The following is a 13,040-nucleotide window of genomic DNA, read 5'->3' on the forward strand; positions in this document are numbered from 1 at the left end:
CAGTGTTTTCACTTTTCAACCATACAGGGGTCTGTGCCTTTGTCGGTGCTCTTTAACAGCTGAAATGTCAGTTATACCCCTCGAACAAATGTGGGATTTTGACTTTTGTCATCACTTTGTTTGTGTGTTTAGCGGCCTTTGATTTTTTTTTAGCATTCGCTTACATTTTTATTTTTATTTTTACTTGGAAGAAATTAAAAATGAATAAATAGATCATCCACTGTGAATCGACCGTTTCGTTTTTTTTTTTATTAGTCAAAGTCAATTCCAGTAATTTATCCTTCGATTGGTATTGGTAAAAGTCTGGAAATATCCGTTGGGGTTGGGTTGCTGAGGTTTGTTTGAAACAGGGAATATTTTTCATAATCTTCGTCCGTGTGTTACAGCAATAAACTAAAGGGCAACGGTCGGCATGATGATAAGGCTATATCTGAATTATTTTCCGCATGATCATTACCTCTTTTCGGAATCACACCTGACCTAACCCCCCTTAGCCTTAGGGGTTGGGGTCCCCCCATTTGAATGGTTTCGCCTGTAAAAGTAAAACTATAATAGGTCTTTTTTGTTGCAACTTATTATTCACTGTACGTGGCCCAATTAGGGTTCAGATCCAAACAAATATTTAGATGCCATCATAATTGGGTCCAATTAGAATCCATAAATTATTATCATTTAAGTTGTGTTTGGTTTGAAGAAAATGAGGGGAAGGGAAAGGAAAGGAAGGGAAAAGAAAAATTTTTTCCATCCATTATTTGGTTAACCAATGGAAAAAGTAAGAAAATTAATTTTCCCTTGTTTGGTGAGGCAAGGAAAATATATGAAAAATTAATAATCAAATTTTGATGATGTGACAATAGTCATTGTTTATATGATATATTTTCAAATCATAAAAATCAAATCAACGTCTTCTTTGAGAGCATTATAAATATCATTTTCAAATCATAAAAATCAAATCAACGTCTTCTTTGAGAGCATTGTAATTGGTAATGTTCCCACATTTTTGTAGTTATTTCTTCTTTCAAGTGAGTTCCTTGTCTCATTACCTCATCCTACTTAAAAGATGTAAAGGTTTTCTTAGTTGTCTTTCATCATCATCTTTCTCAAGTTCAACACCATCTTCATTACCTCCCTCTAATTTCATATTCTTTGTTTCTCGATTGTACTGCCTCATAATGAAGTTGCATGAATTCATACCCATCATATGGTTGTGTAAGATACAATAAGCAAGTGTAATCTTAACTTGTATTTCAAATGGATAATGTTGCATAGACTCCAAGATGGGAAACCACTTCTTCAACATTCCAAATATCTATTCAATCAAATTTCTTAATGAAGGATGACAAAGATTAAATAGATCTTTGGCAGTTTCAAGCAAGGTTCAAAATATCGATACAGGTGTATCGGGCGAATTGATATTGTTTTTTTAGTTTTTTTTATTTTTTATTTTTTTCTGAAACTGGTTCAAGGGGGCCGATTTAGGTCTTCTCCATCCCCTGAACCAGTTAGACCGCCGATACACCCACTATAGGGGCATATCGGAGGGGTCCCGAAACGATACGTATCGGTCGATACGGGCCGATACGTGTTGATACTTTGAACCTTGGTTTCAGGTTGGCATGAACCCCACTCTTTTAAATGATATCGGGTGTTCCAATATGGCGTAATGAAGCCAACTTTCAATGTGAACCCCGCATCCAGAAGGTCGATTTTCCCTATCGATAAAAAAAAAACTATTTTAACAACATTGCCTATAAAAAAAATTGTAAAAACTAGTTGATTTGGGATGCTACCTTTAGGCACCTCAAGTCGGTGTTCTCTAGTGAGAGCAAACCTTAACATACAAGAATTTGTTTTGGGTAGGATAACCATTGTGTCCTTGAAACCTAGCAACATCTACAATCAGTACCTCCACAAGGATGTGTGTTTCATCAATTGCTCTTATACAATCTTCTCATTCATTAAAAAATTCTATATGAAACTTTGTTTTATACTACCTAATATATCAACCAAAACAATAAAAATGATGATTGCTACCTTAAAATAAGGCCATAAGTTTGTCTTATTCCTAATCTCTAGTGAAACTTCAGTAGTTGGTTGGATGAGATACCTATCCTCTAGAGACTTAACATTGCATTAAGAACTTGATTAAAGTGATTTTTAGAGTTGTTACATTGAAAGATTGTCTTTATGTACTATTATTTAGAAGAAATTTGATTTTAGTTTCTAAATTGTGTAAGGATGGTTATTCTATTTTGTTTAGTAATAAGATTACAATTAAATTGAATAACAAATTCCTTACTCATGGAGAACTTGATAATGGTCTTTATCTCCTTCATCCTTTTATAGATAGAAATATAACCGAAACTGTGTCAGAATGCATCCCCAAGAAAATAACATGTGATATAGTTAATCCCACATGCCTGTGGCAATATCAACTTGGTCATATAAATATAGAACGTATCATAAGATTGGTGAATGATGGTCCTTTAAATTTTCTCATTGTGAAAGATCTACTAACTTGTGAGACTTGCCTTAAAGGCAAGATGACAAAAAAGCCATTTACGGGTAAGCCCAAAAGATCTACAGGCACACTTAACATTATATATGCAGATGTATGTGGTTCCATGAATGTTAGGACATGGAACCAACACTGTTATTTCATAACTTTCAAGTAGTTTAGACAAGAAGTCAAGAAACAATTGGGGAGATAGATCAAAACCCTTCGATCAGATCGATGAGGTAAATATCTCTTTGACGAATTCATGGACTACTTAAAGGACAATGGGATTATATCACATTTGTCTTCTCTTGTTACACCTCAATTCAACAGTGTGTTAGAGAGAAGAAATAAGACTCTATTAGATAAGGTGTGATCACTCATCGTCTATTCAAAGTTACCTATATCCTTTTTGGGGCATGCATTGGAGACTATAATTTACGTACTGAACCGGGTTTCAACTAAGTCAGTTCCTAAGACTCCTTATGAGTTATGGACCGACAAAAAACCAAGTGTTAGACACTTGAAAATATGGGGTTGTCCAACACACGTCAAAATGACAAGTGTGGATAAATTGGAATCTAAACTAGCTTAGAAGAAAGTTACTTGATGGAAGCTACGAGCGGTGAGAAAAATCTTCTGACTTATACGAAAGCTTTGTTGGACATAGACTCCTTGAAGTGAGTAGATGCCATGAAAGTCGAGATGGACTAAATGAAAACCAATGGAGTCTGGATTCTTGTAAACCCGCCCCCTAGGGTGAAAACAATCGGTTGCAAGTGGATCTACAAGAGGAAGAAGGGCCCTGATGGAAAAATTGAGACCTATAAAACCCAGCTTGTAGCGAAAGGATACACTAAGAAAGAAGGAGTCAATTATGAGAAGACCTTCTCACCTGTGGCTATGCTTCTAGAAGCTGGAACATCCGATTTGACTCAACAATCAAACAGTTTGACTTTGAGCAAAATTTGGATAAACCTTGTGTTTATAGAAAGATAGTGAGAGATAAGCTTACATTTATGATTCTGTGTGTAGACAGCGTTCTACTTATTGGGAATGATGTAGGAATGTTAACTACGATGAATGTATGACTTTCATAGTAATACTCCATGAAAGATCTTGGAGAAGCCTCTTATGTCTTTAGACTTTGACTCTATATAGATAGATCAAAGAGGATAATTGGATTATCCCAATCTACTTACATTGACAAGATCATCAACAAATACAACATACAGAACTCCACGAAGGAATTTGTTCCTTTCAAGCATGGAGTCACTCTCTCCAAAGAAATTTCACCCAAGACCCTTGAGGAGATTGAGGACATGAGAGAGGTTCCTTAAGCCTCAACCGTAGGGAGCATCATGTATGCCATGTTGTATACTCGGCCAGACATTGCTCAGGTTGTTAGTGTTGTAATTAGATAGCAATCTTACTCAGGACAAGAGCATTTGACTACTGTGAAAAACATACTAATGTACCTACGGAGGACTAAAGATTATTGTCTTGTCTTAGATGGTAGTTCACTACAGATGGTCGGACATACTAATGCCGACTTCCAGCCTAACCCAGATACTAAAAAGTCTATGTTTGGATATTTTGAGACTCTATGTAGTAAGAAAAATAGTCTACGGCCGAGGCCAAGCACATTGTTATAAGTGAGACCATCAAATAAGTAGTATGGATGAAGAAATTCCTCTTAGAATTTGGAATCCTATCATATCACCGATTCCATTGTTGTGTGACAATAATCTATGGGAGGTTGTTGGTAGAGGGGACATTCGAGTTTAGAATGTAGCATCAACGGAGAATGTGGCAGACCAATTGACTAAGCCACTGATACAAAGTGTTTGAGAAACACGTGGACAATATGGGACTGAGGATTGTACCCGATTGGACCTAAGTGCAAGTGGGAGCTATTAGACAGTGCATGCCCTTAGCTCTAATTAGATAGATGTATATATACATTTATTATAAATGAATAAAAGTACATTATTGTTTCATGTTGATATTGGTATGTTTCTGTGAAATTACCCCTTAAATTGGACACTTATGAGATTCATGTTAGCTAAGAATGTTCTCAGCCGTTGGATAGGCTTGGAGTGTTTATCCTACCAAGACTGACACTGATGTGTTGCCAAAGAAGTTGGGGTAGCTTGTCTTAGCTGCTAGGGTACCCAAAGCACATGTTGTGTGTGTTTGGTTGAAGAATTGAGTCCGAACCATTTTTTAGTTATGCCATGGACCTTGGAAATTGATGGGCAAAACTAAAAAGTTACGTATAACCCACATACTTGATTATAGTATTGCACTAGGTGTCGGATTGTGTTGTCTTTGATATGCCAATCAGTTAGATCCATTGAGGGTCAAAACCTGGGTATGTTGGGACAGTATGAGAATTCACTTAAGTGGGTGATCATAGAGATAGGATCGGCCCCTTTGTCGGACAAAGTGAATGATAGGGTTTACACTCTCTCTATTGGAAACATAAACTATCGGTAGTGGATTTTATGAAAAATGTTTTAATTCCTAGGATCCATTTGAGCAGAGAGTGTGACACTACAGCTTGCAACCAGGGGAGAGGTCATTCCCTGTTGGGTAGTGTTTGATCATTACGGGCCAAGAGGTTAAGTGTAAGAGACCATTATAGGGCTGATTACCTTATGGGCTTTATCTTACTTAAGTCCATTATCCTTGGATCTTCATAGGATGGCTGAATTCAATGATCACTTAAGTGTAAATGTTGGGCCCATTTTGAGCCCATAGTGATGTGCTCAAGGGTTCACTACATTTAGCAATGAATTCGGCTAAGATTTTCACAGAGGCTGGGCCGAACCCATGTGGACTTATGTGGGGTCATTATGGGGTCCCACGCCATACAAATCAAGCATAAGTTGGCCATGCCACACCCTTGGGTCGTGAGCATTATAGTTAATGGGCCTAAGGCCCACAATTAATATGATTAATTAAGATGTCACATGACAGTTTAGATTGTCATGTGACATGGGGTGAATTTGGGTTTGGAGCACCAATCCTCTTAAGATGATAAGGCTTACCTCTTGATAGAGTCTATATCCAAATTAGATTTGGATTATTTCCTAATTTGATTAGAAGAAGTGCTTTATAAAGAGATAAAAGAAGAAGAGGGTGAACCGGACTAGAATACTTCTCTATTTTGCTTCCTCTTCTTCTTTTTGTCTCCCAAGAAACCCTAGTTCGACTACAGCTATTTTGGGACAGATTATTTTCTTCTGAGTTTTGCAAGAAAAATCTAGAGGAATTTCATGCTCACCTCCCTAGTTCGATCCAAGCAATTGGAGTGCAGTTTTGCTAAAAGCTGTTGCTGTACCAGCTTTAAGAATATATTGCGCCATTTTTAGTGGAGGCTGCTTTTAGGACTGATTTGGGCGTGAATTTTCACCTTGGGATCTGTATTTGTGGTATCCGTATCAGGTATACATCTCCCTCTTTGGTTGGTTTCAAATCTGGTCCAGTTTAGTGCAAGACCGATCTTGAAAATTGCAATTTTTCAAAACATAGGGAGTTCGATTCTTGGAAGGATTAGGAAATTTTTGAAATTTCGCACAACCATTCAGCCATCCATATGATGGATCATAGCCTTTTCTTTAAAGACCTAGTAAAGTCATTGCCATATCTAAGGTGGGAAGTAAATAATATAGCTACATGAGTACAATGATATGGCTGTTAAAATCCTTGTTTGGTTTTGGCCAAGCATTGAGTCCCAGTTTAGTGATATTTTGATGAAACAGAAAACTCCTTATGTTTTGGAGTTGGATGATCTATTATACTCAAGTTTAATGAGGTCTTGGGTCAGTTTAGTTGGATCTTGGGTCAGCCCAACCCATTGGCAACCCTATAAATGGTATGGTTGCATGAGTATCAAACACTACCATTAAATAAAATTTTTTGGTAGAATTGTCTCTTTTAATGGTTCATAAAAAGCAAATAACTATTCAATAAAATGATTATATCATTACTAATGATAAAGTGCATTAATACTTTAATTAATTGACTGATGAATTGTTAATTTGGCTATCTGTTATATTATGTTTCTCTAATCAAGTATTAGACTATGAGAGAAGTAGCCAAGCTAAGCTATGGTATTGATAATCGAGTATAGAGGCATTAATTATCACATGTAGATTGGTTGAATAGTGGATTAAGGTAAATATAGTATTTCCTTGTCTAGCAAGGACTTGACCAAGGACATACTCCAATATTAGCAATGGCTTGTAATTGCTCATGACAAAATGCATTCACTAAAGGTTGATATAGAAGGGGGAAGTCTAATGGAGATAAATGTACAGATGTTAGATATAAATGGTTTTGTTGCAAAGGACGAGAATGGCCATACAAAATTTATACCACATTGTATTTTTATTTCTTCTCTAGATTTGGTTCTAGATCAAGGTAATGAATCTACACCTTCTGCTAGTATCAAGAAGGTAATGCACTAGATTGATTTATGATTTAATTTGGTCAAATTGTGCTAGAGAGGTTTCATGGGAAAGCCAGAGGAGATGAGATTAAGACAAAGTGAGTTTCATGAATTCCCATCCCCTCGTATATGCCGGAAAACAATAGAAATGACACAAGACAACCAATTGGACAGTATACAATAGGTTTAAAAGAAAAAATCAGGTGAGAAAATAATAGGATTTGGTCGAGCTTAAAAAATGCATAGAAGGCAAACATGAAATATACCAAGTAACACAACAGAGGATGGAAGGCAAGCATGAAACATACCATTGAAATCGCAACAAAAACAACACACTCCACCTATGCTAATGATCCTTGGTACGTATTACAAAATGGTAAACCTAACACATACATTCATCATTAGATAAGAAGAAGAATAAGAGAGGTTCAGATTTGAACCAGATGAAACATATACAAGAAGAAGAAGAGAGATTGACTACAAGTTTCAGATTCGAATTTACCTTTGCTTTTTGCCTCTAGTTGTTGGAATTCGATGAATTGATTTACTCTTTTTACGCGATTCACCATTGTTTCTTCAAACTAGGAAACTCTCGATGGAATGAGAGGCTCTAGGTTTTTTCCCTCACTATTACTTTCATTTTCAAGGGAAGTGGTTTCCAAACGAAATGGGAGGATCCTGTTTCCTCATTTTCATGATTTTAAATCCTCCCATTTCTTTTTTTTTTCCTCGTTTGTGATCAAACCAAACAAGGGAGGATTAGGAATCTTTTAGAATATTTTAAAAATTTCCTTCCTTTCCTTCAAACCAAACACAACCTTAAGAAATGGGTCCAACTTTGGATCTAGTAGATGGATCGGACCTACCCATGGATTCCTTCTTCAAAGCTCAATTCTGACCACACATCAAATTGAAGCCCAAATGCTTAATTGGACTTGAAACTCTATCCAAACTCCCTAATTAATTAACCCTGTAATGGATCTGCTTGGTATTTCATGTAAAATGAAGCACGATAAACGATCTCCTCGATTTTTCTTTATGTAGCAAAAAAAATAGAAAATAAAAAATCGTTCTCCAAGCAGAGACGTCCACTTTTTACCCATAAATAAGGTGGGGTCGCTTTTCAGACAGCCCATCGTCAATGGAGGGACCGACCACGAATGGAAATAGAGGTAGAGGAAGTGTTCTTGGGAAAATTCCTAATTAGTTCCCTATACTTTGGGCCTAGTGCCACTTTGGTTCCCATACTTTAAAACACTACAATTCAATACCCGAATTCAAAATGTGCCAATCCAATACTTGCTATTTAGTGGCATTTGAAAATGCGCAAATATCTTTCGAGTGTCATCTAATTTTCTTTATTAATCATGACAAAAAATGAACAGTCCCAAATCCTTTCCTATGTGACCCCAACTTTCTTGAATAGAAGAGGCAAACATTTGAGACTATTCATTTTTTGTCAACATTGGAATGGTTCATAAAGAAAATTAGGTGATACTCAAAGGACATATATCTCTTCAAATGCCACTTTATGATTGGTTAACTACTGATTAACGACAGATACTGGATTGACACCTTTACATTTTAAGTTCGAGGACCAAAGTCACATTAAGCCCAAATTATGGAATACTAATCGAGAAATTTCCCTTAAATTTCTCCAGCAAGAATGAGGTGTGGTATAGTTGCTAAAGCGAAAGCCATAAACTATCAGAAAAGGAGAATAAAAGGCTATCGATTCCGTCATCATCTTTGAATTCTCCCAGCCACACTTACTGCAATTACAGAGAGAACCCTTAGCTAATGAAAACATTAGTTCCTTTTCTTTAGTATGTGTGTGACAATTTATTGTCTACAAGTGTTGGAGGTCAAGCACTTTCTTAGTCTTGTGTGACGGGAGCCACGTGAAGTACAACAAAGTCACTGGGGACAATGTCGGTCCCCTGCTCTTGAAGAAGCAGTAAACAAGGAAAGATCCGCCACCGATTGTAATTAGCTGTGGTTTTCCACATGTGATTTCCAATGTTTTCAAATCGTCATTGACTCAGACGATCGGACCGTTTAGATCGGAAATCGTTCAGGTGATTGATTCCATTTTACCTCAAATTCGGTATTTAGTAAAAAATTGTTAAATTAGTCTGTGAACCGTTGACTCAGATAGTTTGACTGTTGAACCATTCAACCCGAAGAATGATTTGTGGTTTATTAAATAAGAGCTAGATTCGAATGAAAAGAGAAATATCTCAGATCTCAGATTTGAGATCTACTGGAGAGAGAGAGAGATCAATTAAGGGAGATCTCATGTCTGAGATCTAAGAAGACTAAGATCTGTAAGAGAAGGCTAAGAGTCTAGATGACAGATCTAAGACTGAGTGAAATCTCAAATCTAACATCGCCGTCGCTGTAGTTCACTGTCGCCGTCACCATTGCCGTCGACGCTGCAGCCGATCTCCTCCTTTTCCTCCTCCTTCTTTTCTTCTTCTTCTTCTTCTAAACTCTCTCAGCTACCAGCAGTCTCTCATTCTCAAACAGTGAAACCCTTTTTCTCTTATATTTATATGCTTCTTACCCTAATATTCCAATCTAATGGGTAAGATGACATAACACTGTTAAAATACTCAAACTGTCCGAACCGTTTGATCTGGACGACAAACCGCTTACCCAGAAACCGGTGGCCAGAACGGTTCCATTTCCGGGTTGGTTTTTAAAACCTTGTGATTTTTTATATATCATTCAACCAAACCTATTTCTGATCCTTTTTCCTTCTTGAGGCGAAAAAAATGAAAATGGAGAAGGGAAGGTTAGATGGATTAGGGATTTATGATGAGTGAGCCACAGATTGGTTAGCAAATTTCTAATATCGAGGCATTGATTTGCAGTTGCATTGACGCATAATCTTGGACGCAATGCAATGCAACACCCCCTATTGTACAAGTGTTTGGAACCGTGGGCGTTTATTCACTAAACGTTTGTATTTGATTTGTTTACAAAACCAAGAAAAGCTATAATAAACTCATTTATTAATACTTAGGTGCCACTAGTGCCATTAGGCACCACATCAGCAAAACAGTGAATAAACGCCTATTCGTTGGGGGAAGCGCTAAAATGAAGTTTCTTCTAGTGGTAGGTATGCACATAAATCAAGGCTTGCTTTTTCAAATCTCTATGCATATGGATCATGTTATGGTCACACCATCCGGCAGCGCACTGTGGCGCAGTCATAGGCAGCAGTATACGCAGCAGCAGGCACCACCTGGCAGCGCCGCACAGCAGCACGCACCGCCGATAGCGCGCAGCACGCACCGCCAGGCAGCAGCGCGCACCGCACGGCAGCACGCATCGCGCACACGCCCGGCACCATGGCGCACAGCACGCACCGCCAAGCAGTAGCGCGCACCGCACACACGCCCGGCACCACACGGCAGCGGCACCATGAGCCGCGCGCAGGCACCGCGCGGCAACGACACCATGAGCCGCGCGCACGCACCCGACAGCAGCAGCAGAGCGGGGCCCACACGATAGCTTATAGGGGTGGGCCCACCCTTATCTGGACACGTCAAGCCAACTCGCCGCCAGCTTATCTTATCCCTTATCCCTATCTTATCCCTTATCCCTTATCTTATCCTTATCTTATTTTATCTCTTAAGTAAGAGTTATGAGTTTTAGTTTGAGTAGGAAATTCGGAGTTTTAGTTTGAGTTGGATTACCCTAGCCTAGCCAAATCCAACAAGGATTTCTCTTCTGTAATCTCTTATTTAAGGAGCTACGAATTAAAATAAAGCATTCAGTTTTCGCAGTCAAGAAAGAGAGTAAGGAGAGTTCGAGTGATCTCTTAGACAAATCACCCATTAGGAGAGTTTGGGTGATCTCTTGGACAAATCACCCACGCAATTGCCGCAATAGGGTCTGCACGCAAGGGAAGGCGCAAGGAAAAGCAGGGCTTTCGCACCGTGGGCCGACCCGTGACGGGATCCTACGCGCGGGACCATAACATTTGGTATCAGTGCCTAACGTCACAGGCGATATGGAGCAGCTATCATCCAAGGTCAACGAACTGGAACATAGGCTAGCAGAAACCAACATGGAGGTTCGTGAAGCCAGGGAAGATGTCTGGGAGATGCAACGCCTGCTGAAAGCATTCCTCTCCAACAAAGAAGGGAGTTATGAGGGAATCGCCAACACAAACAGGCACCGCCCGAACTGGACAGAGGCATCCAACGAACAGCAGATCGCTGCCCCTACAGCCACAGTTATTCCCAAAGATTAGCGCACGGAGGATGAAACTGTAAAGTCTCCTCCTTTGGCCGGGGACAATGCCACGAACATTATATTGGTACCTACAGAATGCGCTCCGTTGCCGAAGACAGGTGGACTTGGCGATGTTGTTGGGGCTTTACCGAAGGCCTTGGCTCGGCATGGACATAGAGTTATGGTTGCAGCACCACAGTATGGTAACTCTGCAGAAATCCAAGAAACAGGAGCGCACAAGAGATGTAAGGTGGATGGGCAGGATATGGAGGTAACTTTCTCTCGAGCTTATATTGATGGCATGGATTTTGTGTTCATGGACAACCCTATGTCCTGCAATGTTGAGAAAAATATATATGGGAGAGGCCGAGGGGATATTTTTAAACGCATGGTTCTCTTCTGTAAGGCTACTCTTGAGGTTCTCCTCTGTGAGTACACCCGGTGCATTCCCGTGATCCACAACATAGCACACCGGGGCCGTGGTCCAGTACGCGATTTTTGTTATGCGGATCTTCCACAAAACTACTTCAACTATATGACACAGGAAGTGGGGAACACTTCAATGTCCTTGCGGCTGGACTGAGTGCAGTAGATTGTGTAGTCATTGTAAACCATGGTTACGCATGGGAGCTGGAAACTAAAGAAGGTGGCTGGGGTCTGCATCAAATAATCCAGCTTTATGCACTGAGATACGGGGCAGTCCCTGTTGTTCATACTGTTGATGGACTAAGAAATAATGTGCAACTGTTTGATCCATTCGTAGAGTCCCAAGCCATGTATCCGGAATACGAGCTTGAGGGCAAGCTTGTAGTCCGAGAGGGGTATAATGTTATGGTCACACCATCCGGCAGCGCACTGCGGTGCAGTCATAGGCAGCAGCACGCACAACAGCAGGCACCGCTGATAGCGCGCAGCACGCACCGCCAGGCAGCAGCGCGCACCGCGCACACGCCCGACACCGCACGACAGTGGCACCATGGCGCGCAGCACGCACCGCCAAGCAGCAGCGCGCACCGCACACACTACACGACAGCACGCACCGCGCACACGCCCGACATCGCACGGTAGCGGCACCATGAGCCGCGCGCACGCACCTGGAAGCAACAACAGAGCGGGGCCCACACGACAGCTCATAGGGGTGGGCCCACCCTTATCTGGACACGTCAAGCCAACTCGCCGCCAGCTTATCTTATCCCTTATCCCTATCTTATCCCTTATCCCTTATCTTATCCTTATCTTATTTTATCTCTTAAGTAAGAGTTATGAGTTTCAGTTTGAGTAGGAAATTAGGAGTTTTAGTTTGAGTTGGATTACCCTAGCCTAGCCGAATCTAACAATGAATTCTCTTCTGTAATCTCCTATTTAAGGAGCTACGAATTGAAATAAAGCATTCAGTTTTCGCAGTCAAGAAGGAGAGTAAGGAGAGTTCAGGTGATCTCTTGGACAAATCACCCATTAGGAGAGTTCGGGTGATCTCTTGGACAAATCACCCATACGATTGCCGCAATAGGGTCTACACGCAAGGGAAGGCGTAAGGAAAAGCAGGGCTTTCGCACCGTGGGCCGACCTGTGACGGGATCTTACGCGCGGGACCATACAGATCAACATAATGGGGAAATGTTGAAGTGATGCCTATGTGGCAACATTTATTCAACAAATGCCCACGGTTTGAAACACACTTTATCAAAATTTTCTAGGAAATTTTAATTGGTGAAAGCTTTTTCGATACATCGGTCCCTTGTAAAATTATGGACACCGGATGGGACTATACATTTTGTTGTTACAATGCGAGTTGAACTTTTATTCGCATTGTAACACGTCACTCTTTTGGAGAAGCATGTG

The 13,040-nt window shown here is 40.0% G+C and overlaps 1 long non-coding RNA gene across 1 annotated transcript; it reads right to left on the bottom strand.

Moving 5' to 3' along the window:
* Positions 1 to 928: 928 nt before the first annotated feature.
* On the bottom strand, positions 929 to 7,880 carry LOC148804298 (uncharacterized). Its single transcript, XR_016069143.1, has 3 exons — positions 7,456 to 7,880; positions 7,262 to 7,335; positions 929 to 1,712 (listed from the first exon to the last, which is right to left on the bottom strand). It is a non-coding gene; the product is annotated as an uncharacterized LOC148804298 (long non-coding RNA).
* Between the last annotated feature and the right edge of the window lie 5,160 nt (positions 7,881 to 13,040).

The sequence above is a fragment of the Nelumbo nucifera genome, chromosome 1 (genome assembly GCF_055504915.1).
Source record: "Nelumbo nucifera cultivar China Antique chromosome 1, China Antique-T2T, whole genome shotgun sequence".
NCBI lineage: Eukaryota > Viridiplantae > Streptophyta > Magnoliopsida > Proteales > Nelumbonaceae > Nelumbo > Nelumbo nucifera.